This window comes from Rhamphochromis sp. 'chilingali' (genome assembly GCF_963969265.1).
Source record: "Rhamphochromis sp. 'chilingali' genome assembly, chromosome: 11".
Taxonomy (NCBI): Eukaryota; Metazoa; Chordata; class Actinopteri; order Cichliformes; family Cichlidae; genus Rhamphochromis; species Rhamphochromis sp. 'chilingali'.
The window spans coordinates 14,998,242-15,019,325 of NC_137938.1; the positions used below are offsets into that span (position 1 = coordinate 14,998,242).

General features: G+C 42.6%; 1 protein-coding gene across 1 annotated transcript in view; it reads left to right on the plus strand.

Moving 5' to 3' along the window:
* The window catches only part of znf407 (zinc finger protein 407), a 165,372-nt gene that overhangs the window by 17,687 nt on the left and 126,601 nt on the right, over positions 1–21,084 (plus strand). The window lies entirely within an intron of this gene.

Genomic DNA, 21,084 nt, shown 5'->3' on the forward strand with positions numbered 1-21,084 from the left:
CATAGTGGCAACAACACCAAAAGACAAAACACAACAAAAAACACCTGGAAATCTGAGCAGCGACGTCTTTTTATTCCAGAAATATTGGCTCAAGTTACCCAAAAATATTCAGCACGTTTGGGTACAAATAATTTTCTTTCAGCCAAACTACACCCTCCAACCACAGGAAGAATGCAGATAGCTAATGTTACAGCTTGGCTGAGGGTGGCCAGCTTTATGTTTGCATCCTGTCATGTTTGGCCTTTTCAAAGTGGTAGATGCATACTTTGATAACATTATTATCTTTAATAAATGGTTAAAAATGAATGGATAAATAAATGGTAAATAATGTTTAATCAATCTTAAATTTAGTTCAACAATGGCAGGCTTATTAGTGTTTACTGATTGGTTAATAGGTGTTGAATAAACCATCAACAAGCATTAACTGGGTGGTTAAACTAAAGTTGAAACTGATGTTCAAAAGTCTTTGTATGTGGTTGATAAAGTCTGTGTAATGAATATTTAAACTTTAATTAATTTTTACAGATAACTTTATATTATAATTAATGCAAAACATGGAAATCACAAGGCTATAAACTTTGAGGGTGTGGTTGGTATCCTGTGTCTTTCACTGTTTTTAGAAAATGTTTAGTTTTAATTTAGTTTTTATTAGTTTCAGTGTTAGTTAAATTACTATTATATTAAATTGTATTATTGGAGTCATATAAATGTATGCAAGATTTAGGTAAATCCGTACAAGTATTACAGTAAAAACACAGAACCTTTTGAAAGCAATTCACTCACAGTCTTATAGACATCCAGACTGTCTATCAGTGCCTCATATGTCATAAAAACTTTACTAAACCAACAAAGAATAAAACTTCCTCTGATTTATTTATTTTTTGTTCTGGTTTTTATGACCCCTCGGCTGTAAAAGGCTGTTGAGGTATTGTCATCATCCCGCCATGCAGGCAGCTTGGACACCTAGGTTTGTAAATGTGATAACTCGAGAACAAAGTGATGTAGGAGCTTCAAATAGATACCATACTGCATCTAATTAAATCTTGGATGAGTTCAAATCTCATAGGTCAAGTTTTCTGAAAATCTTGTGAAATCGATTACTCAAGAAAGAAGCACTTAGGATTTTCAAATTGATACCAAAGGTGTGTCTATTAGGAGGCTGAAAGGCAGCACTGGTGGTTGCCAGTATTTTTTAGTTAGTTCACAAAGTCTTTTCAGAAAATGAAAGAAACATGCGCTTTGTGTGAATGTGAGAGTGAATGAATAGTGGAATCGTAAAGCACTTTGGGTGCCTAGAAAAGCGCTATATAAATGCAATCCATTATTGTTTTTCTATGTTGCAACAACCTCTACTAAACGGCAGCATTTGGTGGCCTCAGACTCAGGACACAGTTACAGCAGGTTGTCTTGACCATGTCTATAAACCTAAATGCACTGACTTGCTGCTGATAAGGCATAAACGAACAGTTGAACAGATGTACCTGATAAAATGACCAGTATGTGTAAATAATATGAACAGAAATCATACTATAGTAATGATTATTTAACGTTAGTAATTCTAATTAATGTTATAATTACTAAATATAATGTTAGTTATAACCTCAGGTTCGTCAAGATTGTTAAATATCACTTTATAATTATACATTTTAGTTTACAATAACGAAAATTATATATCTTATCAGTTGACCATTTATTAATCATGTTATTATATCCCTCTGCATTGTGATATAGTTGCCAGGTGTAGTTTGGCAAAAAGAAAAATGATTTCTACATTAAACTTTTCACACCAAGGTTTGCAGATTTATTTATTTTTTGTGAGTAGCTGGGTCTTGATTTCTGGAAAGCAACGATTAAAGCTGAGTTCAAATGTATCCTGTTGGCACTTTGAGCAGCACCAGGCCAGTGCCGTTTGCTTCTATTATACAGGACAGGCTGAAAAAGAAATGAATAACACGTATATTTCATTTTGGTGCGTACCATCCCTTTAACATGCAAATCCACTTACTCCAGTCCTTAAAAGACAATTGTATTGCTGCTTTTTAACTATCCATTTATTTTGCTTTCTCTTCTGTACAAATAATCCTAATTGGAAGTTTATGTAGGTAACCACCAGCCCACAAATACCCAGTAGTGCAAGAGTACAGTTATTATTGCACTACCGTCTACCCCCTACATGTAGACCATATGTTGCGCTCAGCTCCTTTCATTCCCGTGGTAGACCTCCTCATTGCCGTGCCATGTTCAGATGGACGTGTTAAGCTGTTTAACATGCAGACGGGGAATACAATAAATTGTGGGATTTCCGGCTTTGTTCCCGTCGAGCTTCTGCAGCTGCACGTTCGCTAAGATGAAGACATATGCAGCGTTATTAGTTTCTCCCTCTGTGTGATTCTGTATAAACCGTTCCGTTTAGTTCAGTCACAGGCCGACTTTTTTTCCCCGTTGTTGTTCTTCTAAAGCCGAGCGGAGCAAATGTGTTTATTTGCTCCCGCTGATGTTCGCAAACATATTACAGCAGGAGCAAACAAGCTTTGGTTTAAACACAGCTTCTCCTTTAATGAGAGGAAAGTCTCATGTTTCACAAGCCCTCCAGCTGAAAAACCCTCCTCTCTCCCAAGTGCTGCAAATGTGCTGCGCTTTGACCAAGTATCTGACTTTACATACACACACACCCATGCACGCGCACATAAAGCATACACATATACGTACAGAACGGTTCTCCAATATGCCTTTAAATGGGACTACTAAATACGGCCTCTGGTTTCACAAATCATGCAGATGGAGGAGCTATGTGCTGCCAGTGCCAGCCACTGGTGACAAATCGGCCCCTGTGTGTGCTTTCAGTACTGACTGATCACCGGGCAATCCCTCGTCTTGACTAAAGAGCAGCAAACACAAAGAAACCCACAGACACACCCTCATTAAGGCCAGAGCCATACATTCACATAACCTGCTCCCCCTTCCCAAACTTTTCACATTTCATGATATGTCCTTTAATCTGGATCCAAAGCACGCTACTAATGGATGACTGTGTTTCAGGTGTAATGTGATTACCCGTTTTGTTTCGGGTGACCTAGAAAAAGTGAGATTATAGCGCAATTAAGCTCTGCTTTCTCGACGGGCCAACTTTTTTGATTAACCAAATACGTTTGTTTGGGGGGATTTTTTTATATTTTTTTGGTCTTTTGTGTGGTTGTGTAATCGCAGTTTATCATGTCAATTAACACAAAACTCAGTTTGGGTCCTGTTTTTCTTTAACTATCTATCTAACTGTAGTTGTATCAGTTTATTTTACGCTTGCAGACTCTCAGGCATCCATGTGGCACAGAATTCTTGGATTAGGTTTATTGGCGTTTTGTTTAAGCTCAGCACATTGTTCCTGGGCTTTTTCTTTCCTTACAAACAAACAAAAAAACCCTCTCCTTCCTGCTCACTCACATCGATTGCCGCGCTTCCTTGTTAAACTTTCAGACTGGAACATTTACCCCAGCTCTGACTCTGTGATCGAGTGGACGTGCTGCACCTCGGCTGTCCACCTCACTTTAGCTTCGACTCGCCTGCCGCCGCTTTCTTTTCCAAAGCGGGGGTGGGGCAGGGAAGTTGTTGATAGTTAAAGATCATATTGTTGTGGCATTTAATTAACAAATGCAAATGCGAGGCCAAGACAGATTGGAACCCTTGACCATGCTGCCAGTCAAACTTGAGTGTGCTGGTCAGGGCCGCGCTCATCATCCCGACCACTTTATAGGCTTTCTGCCTCCCCAGTTCTTCTACCCTCCCCACATCTGTTTGCTGCTCATATAAACAGAGTTTTTTTTTTTTTTTAATTTTAAAGACCCATCTGTATAAACTTTGCTATAAAGATCTCTTAAGGTGTTTAAAAAAAAAAAAAAAAAAGCAGAAAAGCACATATTTGCTATTAGCACGAGAGATAAGATTTCTCATATTTAATTGGTTAAAAAAAAACCTCGGAGCATGCAAGATGGCAGATTGTTGCATTTCCTCCTGGCATGTTTTGTCCACATTGGGGCTTGGCCACTTAATGAGCTTCCTCCTCCTCCTCCTCCTCTCCTCCATCATCTAACAGAAAGGCCGTGGATTCAGCATTTTCACCCTCCCGCTCTCTTGTCCTCCCCAAAGATGCAATGGAGATCCAGTGCTGTTGTAGGTGTTAAATTATGCATAAACAGTCTAAATGTTTTGAGGCATTGGTTTAATATCTCAGCCCAGGCCTTAGAAGTATTAACACCATCATGGACATGGATTGTCCTCTTGTGGACTGAGGTTTTATGATCGTGGGTCATAAGCTGCCTGTTTGCTAGTGTCACTTCAGGAATTTTAGCCCCCCCCCCCCCCCCCCCCCCCCCTCCCCCAAACAAAAAAAGAAAAAAGAAAAGAAAAAGTTTCTTTCTTGCAACACAAAAAGTTTCCAGCATGCTTAAAGTTTGTCTTCACTGTAGAGGAAGCTGGATTGTGTTTCTCCCTCCCTCCCCTTACTTAGCGTTGGAGTATATATAGTCATGTTTTCATGTCGGGTGTGTGTGTGTTTGTGTGTGTGTGATTTGACTGTTAACAGGATGGGGTTGGCTCATGTCAGGGTTTTTATGTCCCCCCTGTCTTGTGAGATTGTCTGGTCTGTTCCCAGAATAGCCCATCAGTTCCGCCCTGCATGGCTCATCCCCTGTAATGTGCCTTAATGCCCGGGCCTGTATGAGTAGTGTGAGGCCTGGCAGTGACAGTGGAGGAGCATCTTAGCTTGCTGCTTATCCAGAGAAAGCCGTCACTTAACTCAGCCCCTCTATTGTCTATCCACACCCCTCTCCTTCTCCCCTGAAGTGATTCTCTATAATCCTCAAACAGATTCTGGTTAGAACTCCCTGAGAACTATTTTTATGTTTTTTTTTTTTCCTTCTTCTCCATTTAAACATTAATGGTTGTTGCAGATGAAGGGAAGGATCCCTATGAGGATGATTATAATGTCACTCCGCTGATCTCCCGCCGCCCTGAAATAATTGTACATCATCGCTTCATAACGTGTCACGGGGACACGTTGGTGGCGTGCAATTAAAACCGGAGAATATAATACACCAAATTACTGCCTGTCAGGCCTACGAACAACACGCTCGGTATTTGAGTTACACTTAATCATCACGTACATTAGCGATTTTGCTAAGATCCCTCCACCCAAGCCCCTCCGCCCGTACAGCAAGGGCGTGAAGCACGCTGCTCCTCGCAGGCTGCTGAGGGATTGTGTTGTGTGATAATACAGCTCCAGGATAGCTATGTATTTGTGTTAGAGTTAGACCTTTTCAAAACTCATTGTGCCCTTAATGATTTAGACCAAGAGTGTGCACCGCATGTTGGCAGGAACTGTAAGCAGGAATTTTGAATTTATTAGCACAGAACAATAAGCCTTTAGTGTTTGCATATTTCATTGGCTTCGTTTGCAGCCTTCAGATGCTTGTAAATATGCAACTCGATGCACTTTAAGTAAGAGAATTAGAAAAATAAAGCATGAACATCTGAAAGAACACTACTAATCTTTTTTTTTTTGTATTTGAATATACTTCATTAATATTTGTGTCACACCTAGAAGTTGGTGTACTGACCTTGACCCTCCAGTAGATCCATGAACATCTGCGTGGATAACGCGACAGCCACATATTCATATATCTGTTTTATGTATTCCTTATCTCAATTCCTATGACCTACTTACTTGATGAATCTGCTAAGATTTCTGCCCATCACGTACGGAGCCTGGCACTTGCTCCCATCAGGAAGATGTAGTGCTGTTTACCGCTCCGGACACTTTAGCGTCTCACTCTGGGAACACGGTCCTTGTCAGTCAGTGTAGACCCCTTCACCAAAATAAACACATTTTGCTCTGATGCATTTAACTAAATTTAGTGTGCCATTATCGGAAATGAAATAAGTAACGCTAAAGGTCATTTGGAAAATAATGCAGAAAGTCTGGTCTGGAAAGGTTAAGTATGTGACGGAGCTGTTCTGATGATAACGAGGCCTGCGTATGGCTCGGAGAGCTCTGCGTTCTGGTTTGACTCGACACTCCGCGATCGCTCTTTATGACCAAGACAGCTTTACAGCCTGTTACCCCCCATAACACGATAAAGCGCAGCATAATGGATTGGATGTGTTTAGTAGCCTTGGGCTGATGTTTGTAAAATTAATGTTTTTTGCAATAGAAACACACTCTTGCGCAGGCACATGTGCACACACAGGGAAAAAAAAGAAAAGAGCAGGAGGGAGAGCAAAATGTAGACAGCGTCGATGCATCAGTATAAATCCACCGGTGTGCAGCTTCACACTTTTATAGTGAACTGTCAAATTCTTACTTCCTTGCTAGTGACGTGTCCTCACAGGTATCTCCGAGGTGAGGTGCCAACAGGCGTGCGGCTTTATCAGTTGCGTTTGTGTCGCGGAGCCTCACGCTCAGCAGAAAGGCAACAAATGCTATTAAATTTTCACTTCAAATTAACACGAGTGCAGGTGCTCACGGAAGACAAAGTCTGTTTTCTCGGTTAGTTTCACGTTGGCGAAGGGATGCTTTTGAAGAGTTCGGATTGGGACCCCACTCAGCATCTCTGAGCGCGAGAGACAAAGAGAGAAATCGCTGTCAGCATATCAGTCCTATTAGGTTTTAATAACAATCTCATATTCTTTAGCGGGTCCACAACAGGGGCTTCAGGGCTTCATAATCAAACCATTTCCCTTTAATCAAACACAAACCAAAACAAACACTGGGCTCAGACACTTAAACGGCAACATCAGTAGTTAAGCTAAGCAGCCAGCACAGCACATAAGCGTATGATTGTGAGTTATACAACTCTTGAGGACCGGCTAAGTTAAGAGGCGCATGCAGCTTCTTTCCTAAAACATTAAACTTGTTGTGGTCTCAGCCTTTTCTCAGTTTTTTCTTCTTCTTCTTTTTTCATCACTTTGTTTTTGCTAAATCTTAACTTGCAGGGCAAAAATGAAGAGAAGTAGACTAACTTTGGTCTCACAAGACCCTTTTCATGGTAGCGTTTTTTACACTTTTAATTTACCTTCTAAAGACCGATAGCAGCAAACAGACGCTCTGTTAGTTAGGAAGCACGAGCACGATAAGTTTTAATCCCTTCGCCACAAACTGGGACAAAGGAGGTTCAAACTTTATCCTGAAAAGTTGATAAATGATTCAAAAAAAATGTTGCTGAACAATCCATTCTATAGAGCTAATCATGTCATAGGTATATTGTAGGAGGAAGGGGAAAATAGAGAGAAGGAAGTTAATGAGTGATTAACAACAGCAATTAAAAGATGAAGAGGAAGGCAGATGAAAAAAGGGGTGTAATTAAAATATCAGTCCTCTCATTGTCAGAAGTGCGAGTGTCATCCATTGTGCACTTATTAAAAAGCTGGGTGGAGGAGGAGGGGGGGAAGGAGCGAACGGGTGCTTAATTCCAGGAGCCCAAAGTGTCTGGTAATCTGCCCGTGGATGGAGCTGGAAAAGGCTGTAACTCATGTTTAAGTGTTGGGGCCGTGTCATTGCAGGTTCACAGTCATGCATTTCTGTGTTGACACCCATCGGGGCAGGGGATATTTGGCAGTCAGGAGTAATTTAACTTAATTAATGGGATGCATATTTGATGGAGGAATAAAATATCCCAGCTCAGCAAAGTGGAAAAGGGGAAAGATTTAGTGGGAGTTAAAGGTGGAGGGGAGAGTAATTTGTGCATTCAGTTACCGGCTGCTTGAGAGACGGAGAGAGAGAGAGAGAGAGCAAAGGAAAGAAGGAGGAAAGAGAGGGAGAGAGGGAGCGTGCGTCAAGGCTGATAAAGATGGCAAGAGGGAGAGAGGAGGAAGCGGAGGGGAGGATGAGAGATGAATGGTTGACACAAAGCTGAGCTGATGTGTAGAGGGGAATGGGCTGTCCCTCCATTGAGAGGGCCATCAGACTGACAAAGCTTGATTTAATTGATATCCGGACTGAGCCTTTCTCAGCGTAAACAGACACATTATGCTGGTTTGCAAACTTGTGGCAGAGCTGCCGACTGCCAAAGGCCTTTTTAATATTCATGAGGGGGCTTTTAAGGGTGTTCGGTAACGCTCTCCTTTTCCTCCGCTGCCGCTCGCTTTCCCAACACGTCTTTACTACCGTCACGCGCACACTTTACCTTCCACTCACTCACACGGCAGCGTCCCGACACGCTGGTTCTCCTAGACAAACCGGTGGCCTGACGAAAAGCCGTCACGCTGCTCTTAATCTCCCCTGGCACTTTTTAATTGACTTCCTGTAGGTATAGATTATTTTCATGGCGAGTCCGCCACCAAGATGTTTGATACCGTCCCGGAGACTGGCATCTGGGATGTTTGTAGCTCACCGAGGATGACGCCGCTATCTCTGTCTCTGTCTCTCTTTTTTCCTCTCCTTCTTCTCATCCGTCTCTCTCGCTCTCGCTGCATGTGATGGCCAGACTTATTGAGGGAACAGGGGAGACGTAAAATGCAATCAGTCATTGCCATCATCATAATTGAACTGATGTACCTGCTGGGAGTGCTGGGGAAATGTTGGCTTGGGTGGAAGAGAAGCTCTTTTTGTCTGACTGAAGCTGTTAGTAGCATTAGAGCGATGTGCGGGGCAGGTATTGGTCTTCTGTTAAGTGTTGGATGCGGGCCAGTCAGTGCTGTCCAACTGATATGATGGATATGATGTAGTTTCTTTGATTACAAACTCTATTTATTGCAGAATGAATCAACACTGCTGCCTGTCTGAGCTAAACCCTTAAGTCTAATGAAACAGCTTGATCAGATTCCAAACAATTATCCATAGATTACAATCAGTTGTTAGGTCAAGTCGGGTTCATCTGTACAGCCCATTACCACGGTGCCTCGGTGAGCCTTGCAAATCCACAGTGAGCAACAAGACATGCATCAAACGCTGCGGTGTTGGTAAGAGCTATAAAAGCTCTGGAATACTGCTGTGACATTGCAATACATTACATTAACCTGATGTAATGGCCTAGCCTGTTTCTACCCTTGCTTCAACTCAGTTCTCCAAGAAGCACTGAGTTGTAAGTTTTCAAATATTTTGGCCCTGAAAATAGTGACATTTAAAGTTATGAAGTACTAGCACAAACTGTCAGCTGTCAGCGGCTCGAGTCCAAAAAACATTGTTAGGGATAGAAGGCTTCATATCCACCGGTACGCCAAATCCCGCTCTCACTTTGGGTATCACATGTGGTCTGGCCCACACGCGCTCATGCCAGGCACACATGCGGACAGGGCCTCCGCCCACATGCTACCAGCTATTTACACATTTGTCGTCCACACACACACACCAACTCGCCTTTTTTCTGCTATGATAAAAGCCTATTGATATGGTACCGTGATTTTAAACAGGCATGATATCTCCGTGCTTGCGCTTTCCTCGTAAGTCTCGGAACCAGCTGGGACCATGGTGGGGTTTAATTTTTTAAATTATTTTTTACCCTTTCAGATTAATCCGACATTGCATACATTACATTCAACACTAACAAGTCCTACAACGGGGACAGTTATGTGATCTGTATATTATCAAACCAGCAGTAGTCTCAGATGGCATTTGTTTGCCTTGGTCTTCATAATAAGAGTTCTATTTTCTGCTCAGGGATTACATAAAAAGTCTGTAGCCCTCGTGTGTAATCCGTCACATTATGTTGAACACTTGTTTCAGCAGCCTTTCTCGTTAAATTTGGCCCTCACGCTCTGCGGCCCATCATTTGGTGGCATCCTTCGGGCTTAATATCACAAGATCCCCATGATTCTCAGATTTATGAAGTGATATTGACCATTGTCTATGCGAACCAGATAATAAGCCGTGATGAATGGGTGACATTAGTGATGAAATTACATCAGCCTTAACAGGCTATTGTATTAACACACCTAGCCGATCCAACTCCTCCCTGCTGCCCGTTTAATTGATTAATTGCTGACGTGGATGGATGAGGGGTTGGAGGTCCTGAATCGGTGGCTGATTGCTAGTCAACCATAAACAGGAGCAGCCACAGTGGGCCCTCAAGGGCAATATTCATGCTCCCCAACCTTATGGTGATTCCTTATCCAGCTCTGACAAGAGGAAAAATATTCGGCCATAAAAATGCTGGTATCACCGGCCTGACATATAAAGCCCTCTGTCACTCCCTCTCTTTTTCTCTCTCCTTTCCACGCGTCTCCTTTAGCTTTCGGTCCCCCAGCACACCCGTCGGACCCTGAAATCACCCGCCCTCCTCTGCATGTGCAGCTCCAGTCCCCCAGGTAAACCCCTGCGCCTGCCCAGCTTTAAATATGAGGAAATAATGGTGGAGTGAGTGATGCTGCCTGTGTCCTTGACTGGGATCCTCTGTGTGCTATAGCCACATCTCACTGTCTCTGAGCCCTGTGGGATGCATAAAACACCCCCATAGAAAAACTCCCAAGGCTTGCTGGTGGCATCCGTTGGATGGATGCAGGGATACACAGTTTCTTTGTGTACGTGTGTGTTTATGCAAGTGTGGAGGAGGGTTTACACTGCTGTGTGTTTAATGAGGGGGGGCACTGTGTCCACTTTAATGTGTTTGCTTAACAGATGCAGTGCGACAAAGTTATTAAAACGTCAGACTGCGCATCCCATATCTTAAAGGTCTCGCTGTTTGGTCGCTCGTGTCTTTCGTGGCCCTGATAGCTGGTGTTGTGCTAAGCGGCAGAGAGGTTAGGTTAAAGCTCTGCGGCTGCCACGAAGATCTTCTCATCGACACAGTTGCCACCAAATTGTGCCCAACCATGTGACAGGGATAATGTTGTGGAGTACAATTTGTAAGGTGGTGGTGGTGGTGGGGTTCTTGCCCTCCCAGTCCAGCATCCACAAGTGTCAGGCCTGTTGTAAAAAGAGAGGACATGTGGCCAGGAAAGTAGAAGCCCCCGTTGTCAGCGACAGTGTCTTTGCTCTGTCCAACGCAACTCGTGTTAACCTCTGCACCACCGAACCCTCCGAGGCAAGGAGTAGGTCTGAACCCCTGCAGTCAGCCGTGAAAACGCTGACACATCGATTACCCCAAAGGGGGGGGGGGGGGGGGAGGAGGAAAGAAAAAGCGTTGAGTGTGATGAGGAGGAACGCACCGTATGAAGAGGAAGCATTTTTTCATTTATTCTGTGTATTCAGCAAAACAAACAGAGGTCAGAATTATGCTGCAACACTGATAGCTTGTTGTCTATTACAGTTAAATTTCAAATTAAGGGGTTCACTCTGCCCACTTTTATGGTCATTTCAAAGCCTGCCTGCCCGCCCGCTTCCTTCCAAGCCCTGCAGCAAAAATCAGATCGCTTGGACTTTTATAGGCTACATAAGCGTCAAGCAACCCCCCCCCCCAAAAAAAAAAAGAACTAATTCCTTACTTTGAATGCAGTTTAAACTCAAAAGGAAACAGGCGTCGCTGTGACTTGTGGTCTTTTTATTGAACATTAGATGGCGCCATTCAACTTGCTAGAAAGCCACAGTCACAGAGCTCATTTGCAATATGTGACTGCTGGGTGTGTGGTACATGTGGATGCCTTGCATGAAGGCAATGCAGTTGAGAGCGTGTTCACTTTGTTAAAAGATAAGATCGGATGTGTAACTCTTTCTTCATTTATTTCAACTGATATTTGTCATTTTTAAATAAGATAGAATCAGAATGCGTATCAGATGAAACAAAAAAGGGGGGTTTAATTTAAAGACACTTGCAATGCCAAAGCTGATGGAAGTCGGATAATGAAGTGAAAGATTGTTATAGACAGAAGTGACTCATTTACAAGCAGCTTAAACACTTCATTAAATGTGTGCGTCCCTTAAAGTGTGAGAAATGTGAAGGCTCATTTAAATGTAGTTCACTGTCCACCTCTTGCTGAAGTCATACTGAGGAAAAAGAACAAAGTTTGCTAACAGAACATTTCCACATATCATTGTTGAGACGATAGAGTACATCTGGATGTTGGTGCAGTAATAAATGAGTCAGGTTAGAGGCTGGGCTTATGGCAGGGCAGACGTAGCGTTTGGTCGGTGAGGGGGGGTTGGGGGGGGGTGTCCCTGCCGGTGCTGCTTTAACTAGGACAAGCCTCTGTATACCGGCGGACCTCAGGGGCCGATCAGCAGGTCTCAGGAGAGACTTCCCGCACCGCCGTCTCACCAGGCCTGTCACGAGGGGGTCTGATGCTGTGCTGGCTGGCTTGGCTGGCTGGGTGTGGGGCTGCTTATGATGGTGTTGGGTGGGTGGGAGCTGACATGCCGAGAGGGCAATTACAGCAAGGACAAAGACTACACAGTGATAAGTCCCCACAGCACCCTAATGAAGAGAGCAGGTTAGCCTGTTAAGAGGACCGGGGAAGCGAGCATGGCCTCAGTGCGTGTTTGTTTGTGAGCGAGTGTGTTTGTGTGTTTGTATGTTTAACCTACCCGAGGAGGATACATTTTCTGAGGTCATGTTGCTCGCTAACCCCCCACCCCACCCCCCTTTGCTCTGACTGATGCCTCAGCAAGCTAGTGTTTTCTCCTTATAGAGCAAAAGCAAACAACAACATGGAACTGGAAACCAGTTCATCTATGGGGAATTATATTCCTTTAGCTGTGTACAGTAAGAAAGAAAAGTCCCCATGCAGGCTATTAATGAAATGAAATTTAAAAAAAAAATGCCTTCGGTGGGTAATTGTTGCACATTAACGGGTCTACAATTTGTTTTTATCACACTACATAATGATTTTTTTAATAATACCCCACTTAAAAATTCAGTGTATTATATTTTTGTATTTTACACATGAAATAAATTAAGAGTCTGTACGTCGGCAGATGTAGAAAATATATTTTGGATATGAAAAGAAGCCAAAATAAAAGAAATTTAAAAAATGAAAGAAAGAAAAGAAAACACGGAAAAGGGGAATCATTTCCAAAGAAGGATTAACTGCTTTCCTCTTTTGGTCACTTTTGCATAACCAGCCTGGATGTGATTATAGCCAGATCGCATTATCAGACAACAGATCCCAGATGCAACTCATCTTCTTCTTCTTGCTTTCTTCCTTTTCTTCTCTTAAGTTTTTCTTTCTTTCTTTTTTTGGGGAAGAGGCAGAAAGAGAGATGGTGTGTACCTGATACTGCTGTGTTGGCACACCCGTCTGGGATCTGATAAGAGAGCCTCTGGAGCGGCGCTTATTCAAATCAGTGCATGTTCACAGTGAATAGGAGCAGGTAAAGGCAATAAGATACAACGCGATAACCTTTCTGGAGAGGGGGAGAGAGAATAGTTTTACACTCTGTTTCACAGCTCTGCTACACCAGATGAGCGATTTTCAGCGTGGTCTAATTGATTTGCTTGATATAGAATTTTACCAAATAGGAAGGGGGGGGAAAAACAAAGCGAAGGGGACAAACCCCACAAAAACCTTTCTTTCATTAGTGGGACCTAAAACAGATGTTGGAGGAGTTTGCACAACCAGTTTGGCCACATACTTCTGTGATTTTATCTAAGAGTTTTGTAAATTAATTAATTTCAACTTCCTCACTGGTTCAGCCCTGTGTGTATCTGGTCTGTATGAGTGCAAGTGTGTAAATAAGTAGATCATTTTCTGTGTTAAATGCATATCCAAATATAACATAAATCTTTAAAAAGAAAAAATTTAAAGCATTCACCCACGGTGATTTCTTCAAACACTGAAAGCACAAGTGTACTGCAAGAGTTCGGGTGCTCTTTCTGAGCAGAGCCTGTGTCTGTCCATGTGTATGTAACAGACACAAGCATCACATTAAATCAATTAAATATAAGAGCGCTGATCCGCAGTGATCAGTTTTAAAGCCACCGTGCAGAAATCTGAAGTGAGGCTTAAAGCTTAATTGCGGGGTGGAGGGTGGTGTGCCAGTGAGTCTCGGATGGTGTGTGTGTGTGTGTGTGTGTGTGTGTGTGTCGGTGGGGGTGGGGGGTGTTTTAACATATGTTGCGTGCACTCGGTGCAAGACTCGGCAGTGATAGTTAAACACTGGGGTGAAATGCATCCTCCAAGGGGCTCCGTGTTAATGTGTTTGGCTTGTACTGAAGTCAGCCTCGCTGCATCCCTGCATTTACAGAAGTGCAACGTGTAAAAACCATCAACCACGCTGGATGTATTTGATGGAGATAATTAAAAGAATATTACAGTAATAATGGTAATTATTAGTAATAATTATGGTGCTACTAATATGTGTTTTTTGAATTCATTTGCTGTTTATTTTTTTAAGTATAATTTCAGGAAATAAATATTGTGATTATTCTGCATTATTCTTGCTGTTGTAACTGTGTTTTTTTTTTTTTTTTTTTTTGTGTTGTTGTTAGAAAAAAGTGTGTGTGCGTGCATGAGTGTATGTGTGTGTGTGTGTGTGTGTGTGTGTGTGTGTGTGAGAGAGAAAGCTGGAGAGAGAATGGGGAAATGTGCAGACCTGTGTTGTTGTAAACAGGTTTTGTTTCAGGTTTTACAGTCAGATGCAAAAAGTGATGCACGGTAACAAAATACACACAAAGCGAAAGTGGATCATATTCCTCACATTTAACGCATAAATAGTAGTAATTCTAATAGTCTTGACTTCAATGCCTTTTAAATTCGGTGTATTGATTTGCAGGATTCCGACATGCAGCATGATAATACCATAATTTTCAGTGAAGTAGGGTATTGTGCAGCTCATTATGGTCAGGGGGCCTAATGTGCAGGCTCCTTTGTTAAATTAATCTCTATTTTCATATCGACTCTCACAGCATGCAGCCTACCAAGTGAACAAGATAATGAAACACCCCCTTTTTTTTTTCTCCCCCTCTTTTGCAACCAAACACCACTAATCTGATATATTAGCCGGCCGTGCTCACGAACAGGCGGGCTATTATTCTAAAAAGTTTCAACAGCGTGCCGAGGTGACAAAGGGAATATGGCCAAGGAGGACCGCATGCACATTTTGACGGCTGCTCGGTGACGCTGATAGGCCAAACGGTGGTGGGAACCCGCCACTTTTAATCATGTGGAGGGTGACGGCTTTCATAAGAGCATGCGGCGACTCTGACAACTCTAATAAGAAGAGGTGACAGAGAAAGTTTCTGTGTTAGCGGCAAAACAGAGGGGGAAGGTCTTGTCATTATTATTATTTTTTTAAATGTGTGTGTGAGTGTGTGTGTGTGGTTTTTTTTTTGTTTTTGGTTGAGCATAAGAGACGAATTTCACAATCTGAGACTGGATTTGTGGTGAAAGAATGTCAGCATTAATAAAGGGCTTTGGGGACAAGGTCACACGGGTCCCTGTACACCAGAGCACTGCGAGTCTGTTTGTGGCTTTGGAGATGGGCAAAACATGCTAAGACGTCTCCCGGTGCACAAGGTAACCCGAGTTTTGCCCGTCAGTGTCTCATCGCGCACTCCAAATTATGATTCCTCAGCCTCTTTTATTCAAAGACAATCTTAGCAAGTGGGAAAAAAAGGAGCGAAAAGGAATGATGCTTTGAGGATATAATTAAAGATATCGTTCAAAGAACAACTTTTTGCATATTTGAATTATTACTGTCGTTAAAAACCACACAAAATATGGAAATATGATTGCCAGAAGCACATAAATCAATGATCAGCAAGGCCTCAGAGCCCAATAAATATGGGGAGTTAAATACTTTAAAATGCAAATCACATCTTAAAATTTGCATATGGGTGAATTTAAAGGAAGTGTGCTTCCTTAAGAACCTCTGAGGTAGAAACGGGTGAAGCTGGAGGGGGTTCGTGCGGTGGTGGTGGTTTAGCGGGGAGGGGACGACACAGACAGGCAGCCCGGATCCCCCCTTATTTTATTTTTTTAAAAAGATTTTTCTCGTTGTCATTGGTCAAGTTGTTGGATCGCTCCAAATGATAGCAGCTGAAGTGGGCTGACAGACACGACTGCATCTCTTTTGTGGATCCAGAAAGTGCCTCAAGTGATCTGAATAATTAGGAGTTAATTATTCTTCATCCATCTAAATCAGAAAAGGACAGATATGGGAATGGAATTTATAATTTTAGCCCGACGTACTGTCTCGTTCTAATGTGGTAAACTAAAGTGACTGTGAATAATACCTACTGACCTTCGAGTAATTACGCCTCGCTTGGCAATTTGCTTGGTGTTGCTAATTGAGGGTATTGATTCAGTGATATTCATATTAAAAATACATATGTTTTATGGCTGGGATTTTTTTTCCTCTCTCCTGGTTGTTTTTAATGTATTATTAATCCTTATTATTTTTATTTTATTTTATTTTTTTTTTTTTTTAGCAGTAATTAGCAAAAAGGATGTGCTACACTGGAGGGTTAGTGTTGTTTCTTTGTCCTACTCCTACCCGCTCTTGCAGGTAGTGCATATTTGCCAAACTTTCTGTTGAATCTGAATCAGTTTCTGTGTGATATGAAACACTACATAGAACAGAAGTACCATATGTGAAGCCCGAACAAGAGGCAGCAGCACAGTTTAATACAAAGAGTTGATTTTTTTTCCTATCCAATGTTAATGATGGCTTCAGTTACAAAAAAAAAAAGAGAGCACTGCTAAATGCGCTGTAAATAATTTTCCACATGAAGGCTCTGGTCCCACTAGTTTAGCGTAACCCCCCTGTGTTTTCCCCCCTCAGACATTTAAAGACGCTCTGGCGGCACCACTGGATCAATGGACATGATGTTTCTTTGTGCATTAACACTCAGGTTAGACTGTTAGGTTAGAAATCTGCCCAGCACCTCCTTGCAAAAAAATAAAAAAATAAAAAATAAAGCACAAGAGGAAAGGGGGAGAGAAAAAAAAAAAATCAATTTTGCCTGTGGAGTCAGAGGGTAATCTGTTGGTTCTGAAGGCATCCCTTTACCAATACACATGTGTCTGTGTGAGCAGCACAGGGGTGGCCAGAACCGTCAGCTGCGAGCGTTCGCATGTGTGAATGCCCTTCTCGTGGCGCCTGCAGGTATTGACCAGCACAGGGGACGAGGTGGTTTGCCTCAAACGCATCCTCTCCTCCCTCTTTTAGCCTGTAATATTTTAAGCCTTTTCGACCAGCGGAGCTCCAGTGGCAGCTCACAGCCTCATAATAACCCAGATAGGGATCGATGGCACTGGATTTAGGCACTTACCCCTGCTAAAACTGGTAAACTCATTTGTCTTTTCTAAGCAGTGTTCTCGCCGTTGTTTAAGGAGACACTTAAAAGAATCCTGTGAATTAAGATAATGTGACTGTTGGTGTGTGATCAGGCAGGCTCAGCTGAAAGGACAAGCAGCTTTAGCTCTTTTATTAGCTCTGTTCAAGGGGCCATACATGTTTTGACGGAGTCCAACTCTCTTTATTTTATTTCTGTCATGCCGATTAGTGCGCCAGGGAACACCCGCTCTGCTCCCACACACACCCCCTCCCCACAGGGTGGGTGGGTGTGTGTGTGTGTGTGTGTGTGTGTGTGTGTGTGTGTATGTGTGTGTGAGTGAGAGAGAGAGTGAGAGAGACCGCATTAAGCATGCCAGCTCTAAATGAGATGGACCAAAGTGTGATGGCCCTGCTGCTCCTCATGTTCAAGCCCACATGAACGCCTCAACACAAATTTTTGGTGAAGGACTCAATGGATGCTGTGAAATCGTATTTGCTGTATTACTAATGGCAAAGGACTGGTTCTGCTGGAATGTTCCTTAGAGCACGAAAACAAATCATTTGGCTATGATGCACACTGACCACTTAACACATGCCACGTCCTGTACGCATGTCATACGGCAGTGTGGCTAGCCTTTAAAATAAAAAAGAGAGGCCATGTTTTCAGGAATTTGGACAAATAAATGCATTTTTTAAAAACTACACAAGAAATATTTTTGGTTAACGTTTCCCCTAATCCTTGGCCGACTGTGCCAGTTCAAGTACAAAACATGAAAAACTGCAAAGCAGGAGATCCGCACACATTTTGCAGTGCACGGGAAGAGAGCCCCACTGAGTCTTTAGAGATGCAGTTAAAGGTGTCTTGTCTGGCAAAAATAGGGCAAAGTGTCACTTTCAATGGAGGGAAGGGGAGGAAAGAAAAACGTTGAAAACAAAGGAGAAAAAGAAGGAAAGATGGAAGGATTCTGGTGAGTCAGAAAAGCGACTCTTGTGAGGAAAATAAGGAAGAAAAACAGCAAAAACTTCCAGACTTCAAACAGACCTCACATTGTACCAAACTACATCCCAGCACACGCATTAACACTCACGCATGCGCGCACCCCATCGGCATCATATGGGCGTCTCTGTTTCTTTTCCTCTCTTCCCTTTGCGCGTGTGAAAGTACAAAGCGCTGTCCGTCTGAAGGAGCCGTTCTGCCCGTAGGTGCCGCTGGGTGCTGCTGCTGGTGGTAATTAGGCGTCACAACACTTAGGCCGGGTGTCTCGTGCGGCACTGAATTCCTCCTGACGTGACGGAGTGGACGGAAGTTCTGCAGTTTCTTCTGCTCTGCTGGTCATCTGTCGTCTTCAGGGCCCGTCAGCCTAAACAGCCCACCCAACACACATCACACACACAAAGACACATATACTTCTGTGACCCCCCCCCCCCCCCCAGACCCTCCAAGCAGCCGGAGGCAGACGAGAGAATCAGTGTGTTAGAGAGAGACATATCAAAGCCCTGGAGGGGTTAGCGAAGGGCCATGGGGGGTTAGTCAGAGGGAGTGTGTGTGTGTGTGTGTGTGTGTGTGTGTGTGTGTGCTTGCGTAGTTGGAAGTTGGGTGCTGATGGAGGTAGTGGGGGGTGTTGGTCAATACTTAGACCTCTGCATCACTAACTGTACAGACAATGTAGATCAATATTAGGTGAAGGCACATATATTTTACTAATTACTGCAATAATTAAAATGGTCTGTTGTGATTAAAATAAAATCAGTACACGGTCAATTTTTAGCTAAATGGATCCAGACAGAGTGGACTAATCCTGTTTCAGCCTTGTTGCTCCCTTGTCATAAAATCATTTGAGAAAACAGCATTAGTGAGGTGAAGTATTTTTTCTTCTCTCGCTCTCTCTTTCTATCTCTCTCTCTGTCTTGATAGGTCAACCAAACAGACTTTGTCGGTTAATTGTTATTGCCACAGCTAACAATGTTAGTCAGTGGAAATACACCTGAATCTGGCTGGATTGAGTGTGATGTGGTCACCCAGACTGAAAGGAGCGTAAAGGTCCTCAGCACATTTTAAAGAGGTACTTATTCACTGCGGTTTCACAAAGATTATTAATCAGCCTCGGCCAGCGTTTCCTTGCTTGTGTGTTTGCATTTGCATATAGTTGTCGATCCGCTATTAATAACACACACGTTAATACCCTCAACAAAAAAAAAGATTTGATTGAATAATGTAGAAGGCAGGGAGGGAGAGGGTGGTAGTTTGGGAAAAAGTTGGGGGGGTTCAGGGTTGGGAGAAATTTGCTGTGGCAGTAAATTCAGAGTTTGCGTGGCGTGCCGAGCACGACGCCAGGCTACAGGAGAGAGAGACATGCTGCTTTGTGTCCCTAAGCCATGTTCACGTCCACTGAAGACTTCTGTTTTTACACAGGTAGGCAGTTTGGGGACTATCTCAGTAAGGAAGAAGGGGGTGGGGGTACAAAAAAAAAAAGAGCCAGAGAGGAATCAAAGGATGTTCCCCCTTTTAATAATGTAACAAATATTCTAATTTCTAAAAATAAAACCTCCTCTTCATCCTTCCTGCTAATCTGAGCAGTAATTTATTCCAACCCAAGGCCATATTAGTATGCTAGCCAAGGGCAAAATGATTATGACAAGACCAAGTTCCCTCAAAAAACTTAGACATGTATAAAACGAGAGTGAAAAGATCAGGCTGCAACTTGTAGACACCGACTGAATTTAAGATTGGGTTTTAACTAATTAGCTACAATGGATTGTTAAGAAATAAAGAAAAACTGTAGGCTTGTTTTTTCAGTGGGTAAAACCACTCTAAGCAAAAGCTACAATAGCATATTAGATTTCCTTTGTACAGGTAGTAATAATTAATGGACGGAAAATTAAAGATTAACATTTTTTTTCTTATTAAATACAAAGGAATAGGGCAAGGTAACAGTTTTATAGCTAAAACAAATGTAGCATAATGCCGTACGTGGCTCTGTGCATGCAAGCATTTTATTTCTGATTAATTGCATCTGAACTCTGAGTTTCCATGTCAGTGTGTGTGTGTGTGTGTGTGTGTGTGTGTGTCCACATGGATATATTGATGCCATTTTATGAAAAGCAATTGAGCAATGGGACTTTGTACTAACCATCAAACAGACACTTCATTATGGGAGCAGTGATAACAAATACATTGTGTAGGATAATGATGGCAGTGGTTCATATTGTTCATTATACGTCTGGGTGTCATACGGCACTTGCAAATTTATACGTCTCTCTCTGTGTGTGTGTGTGTGTGTGTGTGTGTGTGTGTGTGTGTGTCTTTGTTTTTGTCATTTTCATGTTTCAGCAAATTAACGTCTGAACCATTGGGAAGAAAAATATACCATCATTTGCCATTGGTGACAAACAATATATTTTGGATAATGATTGCATCTATTGGCTTCTGCATTTGTAAATGTGAGGTAATGAATTTCCTTTGTGAGCAATGAAAGCAAACAGACATATTATGTCACTTTGCTTGAACAGGCCTACCGAATGCACAATGGTCTGTCATTTAACAATGAACTGTGTCTGAAAGAAGGGAGGGAAAAAACTCGTCTTATAGTAAAAAACATACTAAGTAACTGATCTGCATACAGTACATACGTTTTCCTATAGACTCTAATGCTGTTCAGATGCATTGGTGACTTCCAGTGCAGAAGGCAGGACGCATGTGTCGTGGAGTCTGACTGGTAAAGGCCTCTGGGATGTTGGCTGCCGTTGACTTGTGGGCCTGTCAAAGGTTTTGGGGCATTGGACTGAGTCAGTGCCTGCCACACACATGTCATGCTCCCCCCCTTGATGAGCCCTGCAGTGCTGCAATCAACACTATTATTGCTTGGAAATGTATATATTTAATTTGTGAAACAATGACAGTTTCACTTGATTTATGGTGCAAGGCAAGGTTTAATTAATTGAAAAAT